The following is a 12,794-nucleotide window of genomic DNA, read 5'->3' on the forward strand; positions in this document are numbered from 1 at the left end:
TATTTGGCAGAATTCAGTTCCTTACTGTTGTAGGACTGAAGTCCCCGTTTCTTTGCTAGCTGTCAGCTTAGGCTGTTCCCAGCTTCTAGAGGCTGCTTGCATTCCTTGGCTTGTGGCCTACTTCCGCCATCTTCAAAGCCAGCAATGGTGAATTAAATCCTATTCATACTTTGGAACTTTCCTGTCATTTCATCTCTGACTGACTTTTCTGCCTTCCTCTTCCACTTTTAAGGGTCCATGTGATTAGATTTAGCCCACTTTGAAGATCTAAGACAATTTCTGTATTTTGAGGTCTGTAACCTTAATTACTTTTGCAACATCCCTTTTGCCATGTAACACAGCATATTCACAGGTTCTAGGTATTAAGATGTGGACTTTTATGAGGGCAGGGGCATTATTCTGTCTGCCACACATTTGTTGTCTCATTGAATTCTCCTAGTGTTCCTTTGAAGCGGACTTCATTTTACAAATGACAAAAGGAGGCTTAGCAAGATTAAATAACTTGCCTAAGATCAGATCTATAGTAAGTGATGAAGCCAGTATGCAAATCTAGGCACTTTGCCTGCAAAATCTACCAAGTTTGGAATTACACTAGGTTAAGCTATAAGATGGGCTCTGGTAGGGTCAGGAATCCCTTTTCTGTACTTATGGCCTGGGACAACTTAAAAGAAAAAAATGACTGGCCTACATTCAATAACTTGATTATCCACAGATGGTCCAAAAGCCAAAAAGAACTCTTAAGTCTGTATCAAAGATGTATGTTTGTGACCAAGTCTTATTGGCATAGGGCACAAACATCTTGTTGCTCTTTTCACAGCTTTCTCCTAATTTCAGACTTTTTCCATTGTAACATTATCACCACCAAAACTTTCATCAGAGGTTGGAGGAAAACATTTTTAGGAACAAAAGTGTATCTCAGCAAATATGTGGTACACTTTGTGTGATCATATCTATGATTATTTAATACTTAATCTATGCAAAGTGCCTTAGGTCACTTAGTGACCCTATGAGATAAGTAATATTAATAGCTGGACATTTTAGGCAAGGAAACTGAGAAACTTATATAGAAACTTGCTGGGATTTGAACCTTGGAAGCCTGGCATTAAAGCAGTCCATTCTGTGACCACTGTAATCTTTTCTTCTAAGATGGAGATATTTGTATCTTTTCTTTTCTACTCTTTGACAGTTTCCATAGTTTGCCCTTGCCTGAGGTATCTGATACCAGGCATCTTGGCATTTGAGCTACTCTCCTATGTACAGATGATGCCGTAATGATAGAGCCTATATAGCCTCTAGTCCAGGCAAAGGTGAAAACCACTTTAAAACAAAGAGTTTTCAGATTATTACCCAGTGGCTCTGTTTCATTCATAAGTAAGTGCAGGGTAGAGTACTTTGGTATTGTTTAACCTGGTGTAGATAAGAGTCTAGACTCCTGAGGTTTAAGTGAGGAGCGTAGAACTTTCTCCTAATTCCAACTGAATCCTTATTATAAACTCATGGCATGGGCCTTAAGTGTCAAATTATTTCCTTACATATGTGTAGCTCTTTATCATTTAAAACACATTTTACATGTTTTCTCATTCAACCCTCAAAAACATTATGTGAAGGAAAAAAATCATATCATTATAATGATGATGATGATGAATGCTTACCATATGCCAATGTCAAACACTCTACACATTTTATCTTATTTAATCCTCTTACTATCCTTTGAGGTAGGTACTACTATTATTCCCGTTTATAAATAAAGCTAATTGACTTCTTCAAGGTCACCCAACTAGTAAGGATGGAACTGGGTTTTAAACAGTCAATTTGACTCCCAGGACTGTATCCTAAACTAAGACTCCATAGCATTATTTCTATTCTTCAGCTGAACCAATTAAGACACAGGGTAAAATTAAGTAAGGTTTATCAAAGGCCACCCAGCTGTCAGTTTGAGGACTCGGATCAAGTTTCCTGCCTTCTATTTGGAGATGGTAACGATATGGCAGAATTATATGGAATCAAAAAGAGCTCATTTATATCATGGCTCCATCGGGCACTAAATGTGTGACCTTGGGTAAAGCATGGATTATCCTCCAATCTTCAATTCAGTTGACCCTAAAATGGAGATAATCATACCTGCTTCCTTAGATTGTCAGCAGGATGGACATAATGTACATAAAATGCCTGGCATGTAGTGAGTCGTTAGTAGCTGTTATTATTAGTGAAACCTTCTTCCAGTACACCAGCTGCCTCTCTACATGAGAGTCCAGGTCTGATAGGTTTGGAGTGTGGTGAAGTTGCGGGAGAAATTGTCTAAGCCGTCCTCGATCATTTTTCACATGAGCCACAGGCTTTTGGCGGGCACCACCTGATAAATCAGCCTCAGCTTAGCGGGAGACTCAGAGATGTGTCCTTAACCTGAGAAATAGAGTGGAGGAGACCAGGATACCCAATAAGGTTCTAGTTAACTTGGCAGATCTAAAGCAGTCAGATCTGGATGTTGGGGGCTTATTAATAAGCTTCATGCTTTCCTCTTAGCTGTTTCCCTTGAGCTGCTGGAAACATGATTTCTTATGATCTGTTCTTTATAAGCTCCCTCCTACAAGATGAGATTCCAAAGGTAGTTCTGGAAAGCTGAGAAAAATGCAGTGGTGTTGGAAAATGGTGTCAGGTTGTAGGTATTGGAGTAGACCACTGAAATATGCACTGGTGGGTAGTTTTTAATGGTTGATCCCCTGAGTATATGCTGATGTGCCCCAGAAACAGAGTTCTATTCAGAATGATTTATGTTCCATGGTGCTGTGGTGTGATCTGTATTACCTTTAGAAGGAAGGGCAGACATTGAATGAATTTAGCTAAGGATAAAAATAGTTAGATGAGCATAAATGCAGAAATGTCCTAGGTCTCTCAGTTCCTTCTGAGGAGATTTTCAAGGATGTACCTGAGAAAGTTGTACTCTCTCATGCCTACTGGTACTGAATATGAACTGTAGAAATTGGTGAATTGCCTGCTCCCTGATGAGGCTTGTGTGTGCCTCTTCCTGCCAGCCTTTTTCTGAAAAGGAAGGGGAAAAAAAAAACCCAGGAGTGGAAGGAATCTTAGAAATAAATAGTGATGTCTGATCTGCCTTGGCACCTGCTTCTCAAGGGACTTGAGCTAATGCACAACTATTTAAGATGTTTAGGCATCACAGTCAGAAGAAATGATCAAGTCAGACACCCCTAATTTGAATTTTTGGATCAAAATCAGCTTTAGAAAACTATTCTGATGGTAAAGCTCATTTCTTTGAGCTCTAGAATTAAACAGATCTAGCTGTATTCAAATCCCACCTCTGTCACTTAGTAGCTATGAGTCTATGGGAATGTTACTTTGTCTCTCTAAACCTCAGTTTCCACATTTGTAAAATGGCAATAATAGTAATAATGGTAAAAGTACCTGTTACGTTACATAGACATGCTATAAATGTTACATTAGAAATCCATGTACACTACTTAACAGTGTCTATAGTAAGTGTCAATCAATGTTATCTTTTATGACTATTTTAGCATCTGTGTCCAAATTCTATGCATTTATTAATGTTGGCAAGTTATGATAGGACCACTTTATTCTAGCCTTCTTGTTGGTTGGTGTTAATAAAAGGTCACCCTTTACTTTGGTAGGCAGATCTTTAGCTAGATCCAGCCAAGGTAATTTCCAGAACTATATTTTGAGCCAAGGAGAGGGAGACACAGCCTCATCTGTTGACAAGGCCCTTAGGTATCGCCTGGCTCAGTCATCAGGGATAGGAAGCTAAGACAACAACGTAGGTACTGCTCTCACTTCCAGCCTGCTGCCAGAGCAGGCAGAAAACAGAGCTCAAGCCAGCCATATCACAGGTGCAAAAGCCGCTGGAGACAGGAGCCTATTCTGAAGCTGTCTGGCACAGCTGTTAAAAATGAAGGTCAGTCTAATTCATGAGGTGTCACCTCTATTGATCTGGAAAACGGACAGAAAAAAAATGGATTTGAGAAAAGTTAATATCTGATTAGGCTCTTAAAGATGATCAGTCAGGTGCTTTGGAATAGTAGGATAAGACTAGATGTCAGTCCAAACTCCGCTTTTATGGGGTGGGGGGCGCTCAGAACCAGAGAGGGAAATGAATTGTCCCAGGCCACACAGCCATCAGTGAAGAGCCAGGCCTGTGATCTGGATCTCTGGATTCCAGTTTCTATTACATAGCACTTCTGGCTTCCGCCTCTTGGCAATTTGAGTGACAAAAGTCATGCAAGAATCTAATATAATGAGTTGTTTAATAGTAAAGTTTTGAAAACTAGTATGAAGCCACAGTATACAAGTACATGTTTTCCACTACAATCTTCTAAATCTGCTAGATGGATAGGATTTAGCTTGGGACCTTTGGTACCTTGAGAATAATTTTCCCAGAAACAAATGAGGGAAAAGACGCAATACTTTTTCTAAGTTTTTGCCTTTGCTTGGCTTTTGAAACTTATAGCATATGCATTTTTAAAACCCCCTCTTTTTTAACAAAGGGGAATAATGTGCTTTCCTCTATATGAAAAAGTGGGACAGGTGATGCACTGCTCCCAAAGGATGAAACTGGACTGCTTTTTATAGTAGTGATGATGTTTTGTTTTGTTTTAAATTGGTCAGATGCCAGTTTGCTTGTGATGATGGGGTGTGCAGTACCAGTGTTTACTGGTCCCTATTTCACCAAGCGTAAACATTTGCAAGAAAGCAAGCTTAGTTGGGGAGTGCATTCCTTGTTCACAAAAAGCTGAGCTAAGTGTGTCTGGATGGGGATTGAACCCTTAACCTTAGACCCCTCAGCACCACATGATAACAGCTGAGCTAGAGCATTCTCAAGTGTTACAGTTAAACACCCACATGTCCCATCATGCAATGTTGAATCTCTACAGATCAATTAAACAGACACTGTTCCTGCTGGAGCCAATGAAAGCTCCAGCTGCCTGAAACAGCCAGGCAAGCAAACACAATGTTTTGTATCCTTTTACTTTCAAAGTATATTAGAGGGCAAGTAAGCCACTTGCAAATTACCTGAACTCAGGAGTATTAAAACATGGCATTATACCTTCTCCTATTAAACTTACCTAAAGGGTTTGATAGAGTATTTTGAGACTAAGCACTCTTCTGTGGTAGCAGACCCTCTGGAGCAGCACAGTCCTGTAAAAATATAATGCAGTTCACACAAGTAAGCTACATTGGTAATTTTACATTTTCTAGTAGCCAAATTTTAAAAAGTGTAAAGAAACGAGTGAAATTAATTTTAACAATATATCCATAATCTATTTTAATTAAGCTGATATATCCAAAATGTTATTTTAACAAGTAATCAATATAGAAATTATTAATGAGATATCTTACATTATTTTTATGCTAAGTCTTCAAAATCTGGTGTGTAGTTTACACTTACCACATGTACCACTTGGACCAGCCATATTTTAGTGCTCCATAGCTGTGTGTGGCTCATGGCACTGTATTTGACAGTGAGGCTCTAGAGTCGATGTGAAGACGAGGTCCTTCTCGGCAGGGGGTGCGGGGAGCAGGTGCTGGGGCTTGCTAGCACTGTCCAGGACTGACCTCTGGAAAAAATTGTTTCTCTTAGTCAGTACAATTAAGGGGGCTTCCCTGGTGGCACAGTGGTGAAGAATCCGCCTGCCAAAGCAGGGGACACGGGTTCAAGCCCTGGTCCCAGAAGATCCCACATGCCGTGGAGCAACTACTGAGCCTGCACTCTAGAGCCCGTGAGCCACAGCTACGGAGCCTGTGGGGCACAATTACTGAGCCTGCGCACCTAGAGCCCATGCTCCACAACAAGAGAAGCCACCACAATGAGAAGCCCATGTACCGCAATGAAGAGTAGCCTTTGCTCACTGCAACTAAAAAAAGCCCGTGCACAGCAGCAAAGACCCAGTGCAGCCAAAAATAAGTAAATTAATAAAAAAAATTTAAAAACCCGTAAAAAAAATACAATTAAGAACAACTCAATATCAGACAAGCAAGAACCAAAATAGTTGTTTTGCAGTAGATTTTCCTCATCACTCAATAGATTGATTCATTCAGCTATCTGGGGGTTGCATAGGAGGATAATGTGTTCTGACAGGTCCACTGGGGTCAGTCCTTTTCTGCTTAAAAATCACAGTTTCTTTGGCACTCTTCTGTGGTAGCAGACAATTGCATGTGCAAGCTTGGATGCAAAGGGCTCTGTATTTTCTTTTTGTCTCTGGGCATGCTTTGAAGGATATTATATAGACATACCCACTTTCTTAAATGCTTGAAATTTTAACTAGAGAATTACATACTTTTTTCCTTGTCCCAGTATCAAACAATCAGTTATTTCTAAGGATGAAGCTGTTCTTTCTATTCACTATTTAGGACCATGCAAAAGAAAGTGATCTTATCATTCTTGAAATTGTCTAATGCAGTTTTTGCCTCTAGGCCAAGGGAAAAGACCTGCCCTTTCTCCACAGAAGGCTCATTTTGCCAGTGGTTACAGTTTTATTGTTGACACTGTACCTCTGTATTAGTGTTAGTGCAAGGCTCATAACCCTTAGCAACTTCATTACTCACCAGTTAGTTTCAAATGAATTTTACTGTCTTGGCTGTAATGGTGCTCTTCATGGAGTAAGCTTCACACTCATAAGGATTTCACTTCTAACTGTCTGGAGTGATGGCATAGAGTTGGAGTCACCAGTTCTTTAGTTAGGAATTCTTATTTGAGGGAGATCCCTCAAGGTGTCTGAGGACACATTGCTTCCTGTTGTCACTTCTTTCCGGTTCCATTGATTTCACCTTCCCTTTCCTCAGAGGTCCATGCAAGTGTGACAAATGACTAGGAAATGGGACCAGAAGACTTGCGTTTTAGTCTGAGCTCTTTTGCATTTTGGTATAGGACCTCAAACAGGTTGCATAAGCTTTGCAAGTCTCAGATTGTTCATCTATGAAATGGAGATTAAAAGGCTCATATCACACAGAGTTTTGTGAGAATTAAGTGAGATAATGGACATTAAAGTGGTTTGTGAACTATAAAGTGTTCTGCAAATTTTAGGAAGGAACATTATTGAGCCAAGGAGGAGTATAGCCCTGTAAAGATCACGCTCATCCTGAGACGTATTCTTGAGATAAAAAAAAATTGGGATACCATCCTAGATCCTCCTCTCTGACGAGCCCCCATTACAGCTTTGCAAGGCAGTGACTTAAGAAATAGGTGAGGCCTTATGTGCAGTGTAGCTGGTAGAGGAATCCTTACCCTCACCTTGTTCTTTTTTCCTCTCTACTCAACATTATGACATCACCTGCCTTCCTGGCTGTCATTAATGGATATTTCATCCGGGTTTCACCTGGATTGAAAGACTGGGGAAGAGCAACATTTTTATTTGTTCCAAGTCCAGGGTGGATAGGTTAGCCTTATACATTCTTAGCCCTATGTTAGAGGAAACTTCTCTGAGTTTGGTTCACTTTGTGGGCTTTTAATTACCCTTGGAGAGGTTATGAATTTAGGTACATCTCATTATCCTGTATTTCCAGGAACCCTGTCTCAGAGCTAACTAGCTTAGTTTCTTCTCTCCCTCTCTCCTTCCCTCCCTCTCTCCCTCCTTCCCTTACTCCCTCCTTCCCTTTGATAGTAGGATAATAGGAATAGATATTAGGGTAACTTACTAATTTGAATACCATTAAATGGCCAGGTTTGTTTAAGTATTAACATTAACCTGTAAGGCTTTTGACTGTTGAAAAGTCAAAATAATAAGGGCACCTTATTCATGCCCTTCTCTTTTTATTCCCCAGAAGCTGGTACAGATAATAGGTGCCTCGTAAGCATCCACTGAATGAATAGTGACTAGTAACGATCAACACTTTTCAGGGTATAAAATGTGTTGTGAACCCTTTAGAGATACTCTCATTTAAAGTTCACGGTGGCCCTATGAGCAGATAATGTCATTCACATTTTATAGATGATAGAACTGAATGGTGGGCACTTAGATTTATCCAAAATCATGCAGTGACAAAATGTATGGATTGAACTTAGGTTAGTATTGCTCTAAAGCCCATACATCTTGTGCTATATTTATGTACCTTAAAATTACTGTCTTCTGGTCTTAATATAAGTAGTTCCTTAGATAGTGTAGCATCTAACAAAGGTTAAATGGTGCTAGAGCAGGAGCTGTGGAAAATCTATATTTAAGAAAGAGAAAGTGTCTGGTATGGAGATGAGATCCTTTTTCTCTTCTTGAAATCTCATTCTATTAAATTTCTACTCAACTTTCATGAAAATAACCAATATTTACCCAATACTTATGTGCCAGGCTGTGATTAGTGCTTTACATATGTTTAATTCTCACAGCCACCCCATGAAGCTGATACTATTGTTTTTCCTAATTTTTAGATAAACAAATTATGACACAGAGAGAGTAAGCAGCAGCTTGTCCATGGTCACACAGCACATCCTGGCTTAGATGTACACCTAGGTCTATCTGACTCCAGAGTGCGTTTTCTTAATCACTTCATGGTACTGTTTTTCACTTTTTGTGCCTTTATAGTCAGAACCAGCAGTTACATATTAGTTTGTTTGTGACTGTTGATAATCCCTACCAAATTGTAAACTCCTTGGGAGTTGGGCACCTTGCCTTTAACATCTGTATTTCCCCATACTGTTCAGATAATGTTCAATAGGTGCTCATTTAATACTTGTCAGGCAATTCTCAGACTCAGCTAGCTGATCAGTTAGTCCCTCTCTAGCACTAAGAATTAAGAGATACGATTGTTCACCCTTTCAGTGTTATCACTGGCAACAGCCCTTCTGTGCTGTAGCAGATATTTTTGTGTCCTGTGCCACATTCTCTTGATCCACTATGAATCTCAGCTGTAGCTGTGCTGGACAGTTCCCATGTAAGCTGACCACATCCTACCTGAAGAGCCATCCATTTCTCTCGGCTCTTCTGCCTCAGGACTGTTTTTGAAGTCCCTGAAGCTCTCTTAGTCCACTTTTTGGGCAGGACAGAACAGCATGGAGTTAATGACTCCAGTGGCAAACCTCAGCCAGTGAAAAATAGGATAAATGCCTCAGCCTCTTGTCCTTCAGAGGAAATTCTTAGGTGCATTCTCTGTGGTCTCTCAAGAATCAGTCCCCAGATTCATTGAGCATCAGTTGCCCACAGTGGTTATCAGCACTCCCTTTTTCCTACTTCTGTATCTTATTTTCTCTATTTCATAACTGCTGCTCCCTGTATTTCCAAAGTAAATTCTTTGCACCCAAGTCCTTATCTCAGTGGGTTTGTTTTTTTGTTTTTTAATTGCGTGGGACGTGGTGTGGGAAATGGAAAACCCAAATAAGATACATGCCTATTTGCTAGTGGCTTTGTGCCAGAGGCCACATATAATGTCACATAATGTGAATAAATCATGTTATTGGATAAATTAGAGAAGTTACCTCAGAGGAGATTGAACCTCAGAGTCTTGTCCTTGGATAAACAGGTTTAACGTAAGCGCAGAGACAGCTTAATTTTCAGAATTTCCCATTCCGCCTTTATAACCAGTTATACTGACGAAAAGGTGCAATAGTTAAAAAGGATGCAAGAATGAGCCAGTTAATTTTCTGAAACCTAAGATGACTACAGATTCAGTTTATTTCTTACTGCATTATTGACTGTGGTGTAAAAAGCGTAGCCCACGGTGCATTCCTACGTCTGTGCTCCATGGCACTTCCCAGTTGATAAGTCTTACGACTCTTTTTTTCCCCTTGAGTCTCTGTTAGGGTTTTTTTTTTTTTAAGACGCCAGATATGATATTCATAATCACTGAGCAGTCACCCCACCAAAAGTGTTGAGAGGAGAACGTGGCAGATGGTGTCATGCAAATTTTATTGAAGAATCTCCCTCATAATGATGAAAGATACAGCAGTGAAATCCTGGCATGCATGTGGGTGGCAGAAAGGATTTACGCCTGGTGTGTCTGGGCTCATAATAACTAATGTATCAACTTGTTTGAAAACTTTTTAATTAGGAGGATCAGCAGGACTTGTGAATGAATCATGAAGAGAAGACCTTTCACTTTCAGTAAATGAGGAGAAAATAACCATCAGCAGAAATAGCTGCATTTATTTCAGTGCCTAGGGTAAATGGCACTGTTCTAATGACGATAAGGCCAAGGGTCTGGGTCTCTATATGGGCCAAGTCAGGTTGCCTGGTTTCTTGGCCCTTGACTGACCTACTCACTCTTTAGCAGTTATCACATGACTACATGGGTATAGTACAGCATTCCACAAACTACAAATTTAAATCTGACCTTGTCACTTGCCTGATGAAAATCATTCACTAGTTTCCCACTGCATGTAGCATAAAACGTAAACTCCTGCTTTGGGCCTTAAGGCGCTGTATAGGTTGGCTTCTTTCCCATAGCTCTATTACCTCATTTTGAGGAATGCTCCCCTTTTCCCCTGTTTCAGCCAGACTGTCATCTGATAGGTCCAAGCTCTTGCCAAGCATGTTCATAATGCTTAATATGCTGTATTAGTACAGCATAATAAGTTGTATTATTATTTTTTAAATGAGATAATATTTATAAAAAAATATATTCCAAACTGCAAATACTGTACAATAATTATTATTATTGATTATATCATTAGCAGATCTGGAATCTTAGAAAGCAAGGTCTCTATAAAGCAATGGAATATTTAAAGGGCAAAAAGACTTTCCAAGTGAAGCGTTCCTTAACTGAGAACATTCCTCATAGAAAGAGAGATGTTTGTGCATTCACTAAAGCTTTCCGTATTTTTTGATCTACTTGGACATGGTCAGACTTTGCAAAGATCCCCAAAAGAACAATCCAATTTTGGTTTATGAGGAGTGTCTGCTATTCAAGGGTTTCATTGCCAGAGTCCAACAAGCTATATTATTTAGTTTGTTTGCTTGCTTACTGCCTATCTCTCCCATGAAGACAGTGTGTATTTCCCCAGAGCTAGTACAGTGCCTGCTATCTAACAGTTATTCCACAAATATTTGTTGATTGGATAGTAGACAAAGCAAAATGCATACTCTAGGGTTAGTGGACTAAAAGTATCATCTTTGGTACATAGGATGGAGTTTTAGACCTGCAGGAAGGCTTATGAGTTAGATTTGAAACAATCTTGAGACTTTCTACAAGCTTCAGATCTAAGCCTTTCAAGCATTAGTTGATGATTCTTGTGTTGATCCTGGCTAGAAAGCTACTGACTCTGTTTGGAAATTTGTGTTGACATGCTTGGGACAGTTGTAGTGTTAGACAGAAGTATTTTGACATTGATGGACAGCTCTCTGGCCATTGAATAGAGTTTTGAGATTCCCACTGGCCCAGTGGCCCACAGAATTTGGGCCACTTGAAAACTACATTTCTCACTCTTGCTCAGCTTTGAAATGTACTACTATTGCTAGAGTAATTTGTGACTGAGATCATCTGTTTTGAATGGATTTTACCAAGGTGGCACTTAGTATTCTGGATAGCACATTGTAGATATTCAATAGATGTTTAGTGAATGAAGGAAAGATTTCCATTTTCTATTATTAATCAGTATTATTGGGCAGTATTATGACTTTTAAGCCCTAGTTTGTCTTCTCCCACATTGGATGGGACTGACCCATGTAACCAGTAAGATGTTATGAAAGTGACAGAGTGTGACTTATGAGGCTGTATCATAAAATACATTGTGGCTTCTCTCTTGTTCTTTCTTGGATCATTCACTAAGGGGGAAGTCAGCTGCCATGTTGAGAGGATACTCAGGCAACCTGTGGAGAAGTGAGACTGAGGTCTCCTGCCGACATCCATGCACGTGAGACGTCTTAGAAATGGATCCTCCAGCCCCAGTCAAGGCTTCAGATGACTGCTGCTCCAGTCAACTAAGCTGCTTCTAAATTTCTAATTCACAGGAATCATGAGGTAATAAATGTTTAGTATTTTAAGCTGTTAAATTTTGAGGTAATTTGTTATATGACAATAGGTAACAAATATACATAGGAATCAAAGCAATGACCCAAACAAAACTGCATTAGAAACCAGACCTTAATTTGTCTTCATCATTCTTTACTTGTTTTTCCATTGGTATCTTGGTGACCTTGCTGTGTACTAAAAAATGCTAATCTGGTGTCTACCATATTATTTGCTAGTGTTTTCCCCAATCTGTTATTTGTCTCTATTTTGGATTTGTTTGTTTTTTGTATTTGGAAGTGTGTTCATTTGATGGTGATGTAGTAAGTCCTTTTCCTTTTTTATTTTCCTTTATGTTTTTTAAATTGCTTCTAATTGCCCTTTCCAAAGATTTAATAAATATTCAGTTTCTTTTTAATGATTTGATTTTTTGTATATTTAAATTTTTAATACTCCTATAATTTATTCTGATGCGTTAACCACTCTTTGGCTATAACCTTCTAGCCACTTCATTATATTTCCCCTTACATGGTACTAGGTATTGCATGGTAGAACTCAGAAGATTGCTAAAGTTATGATAGATTGCATATCCTTGTTTCCTTTATTTTTATGATCTGCTGCTTTGTTAAAGAAGAAAATTTACATTGGCCTATTCTATATTAAGTCATGCTGATTGGTATCTAATATGTTTCTGGCAAATTCCTTGACACTTAAGTTTTAGATGGTTCTATTTTAGACTTTTTATAAGCAAAAAAGTCCACAGGTCTGCAACTTCATATGTCTTAGTTTATTCAGAAACTTTTAACTTATTTTCTGGCACGTGTAATATCACCTTGACCTTCTGTCTTCCTTTGGGTTTGTGCTTGATCTACTAGCTTGTTGCCAGAAATGTCAAC

The 12,794-nt window shown here is 39.2% G+C and overlaps 1 long non-coding RNA gene across 1 annotated transcript in view; it reads left to right on the forward strand.

Moving 5' to 3' along the window:
• The window catches only part of LOC309966864, a 232,960-nt gene extending 220,403 nt beyond the window's left edge, over nucleotides 1-12,557 (forward strand). The window contains exon 4 of the long non-coding RNA XR_014326485.1: nucleotides 11,720-12,557. This is a non-coding gene — a long non-coding RNA (uncharacterized lncRNA). The remainder of the gene's footprint in view (nucleotides 1-11,719) is intronic.
• The last annotated feature ends 237 nt before the right edge of the window (nucleotides 12,558-12,794 follow it).

Source organism: Leucopleurus acutus, assembly GCF_964270905.1.
Source record: "Leucopleurus acutus genome assembly, chromosome: 10".
Classification (NCBI taxonomy): Eukaryota; Metazoa; Chordata; class Mammalia; order Artiodactyla; family Delphinidae; genus Leucopleurus; species Leucopleurus acutus.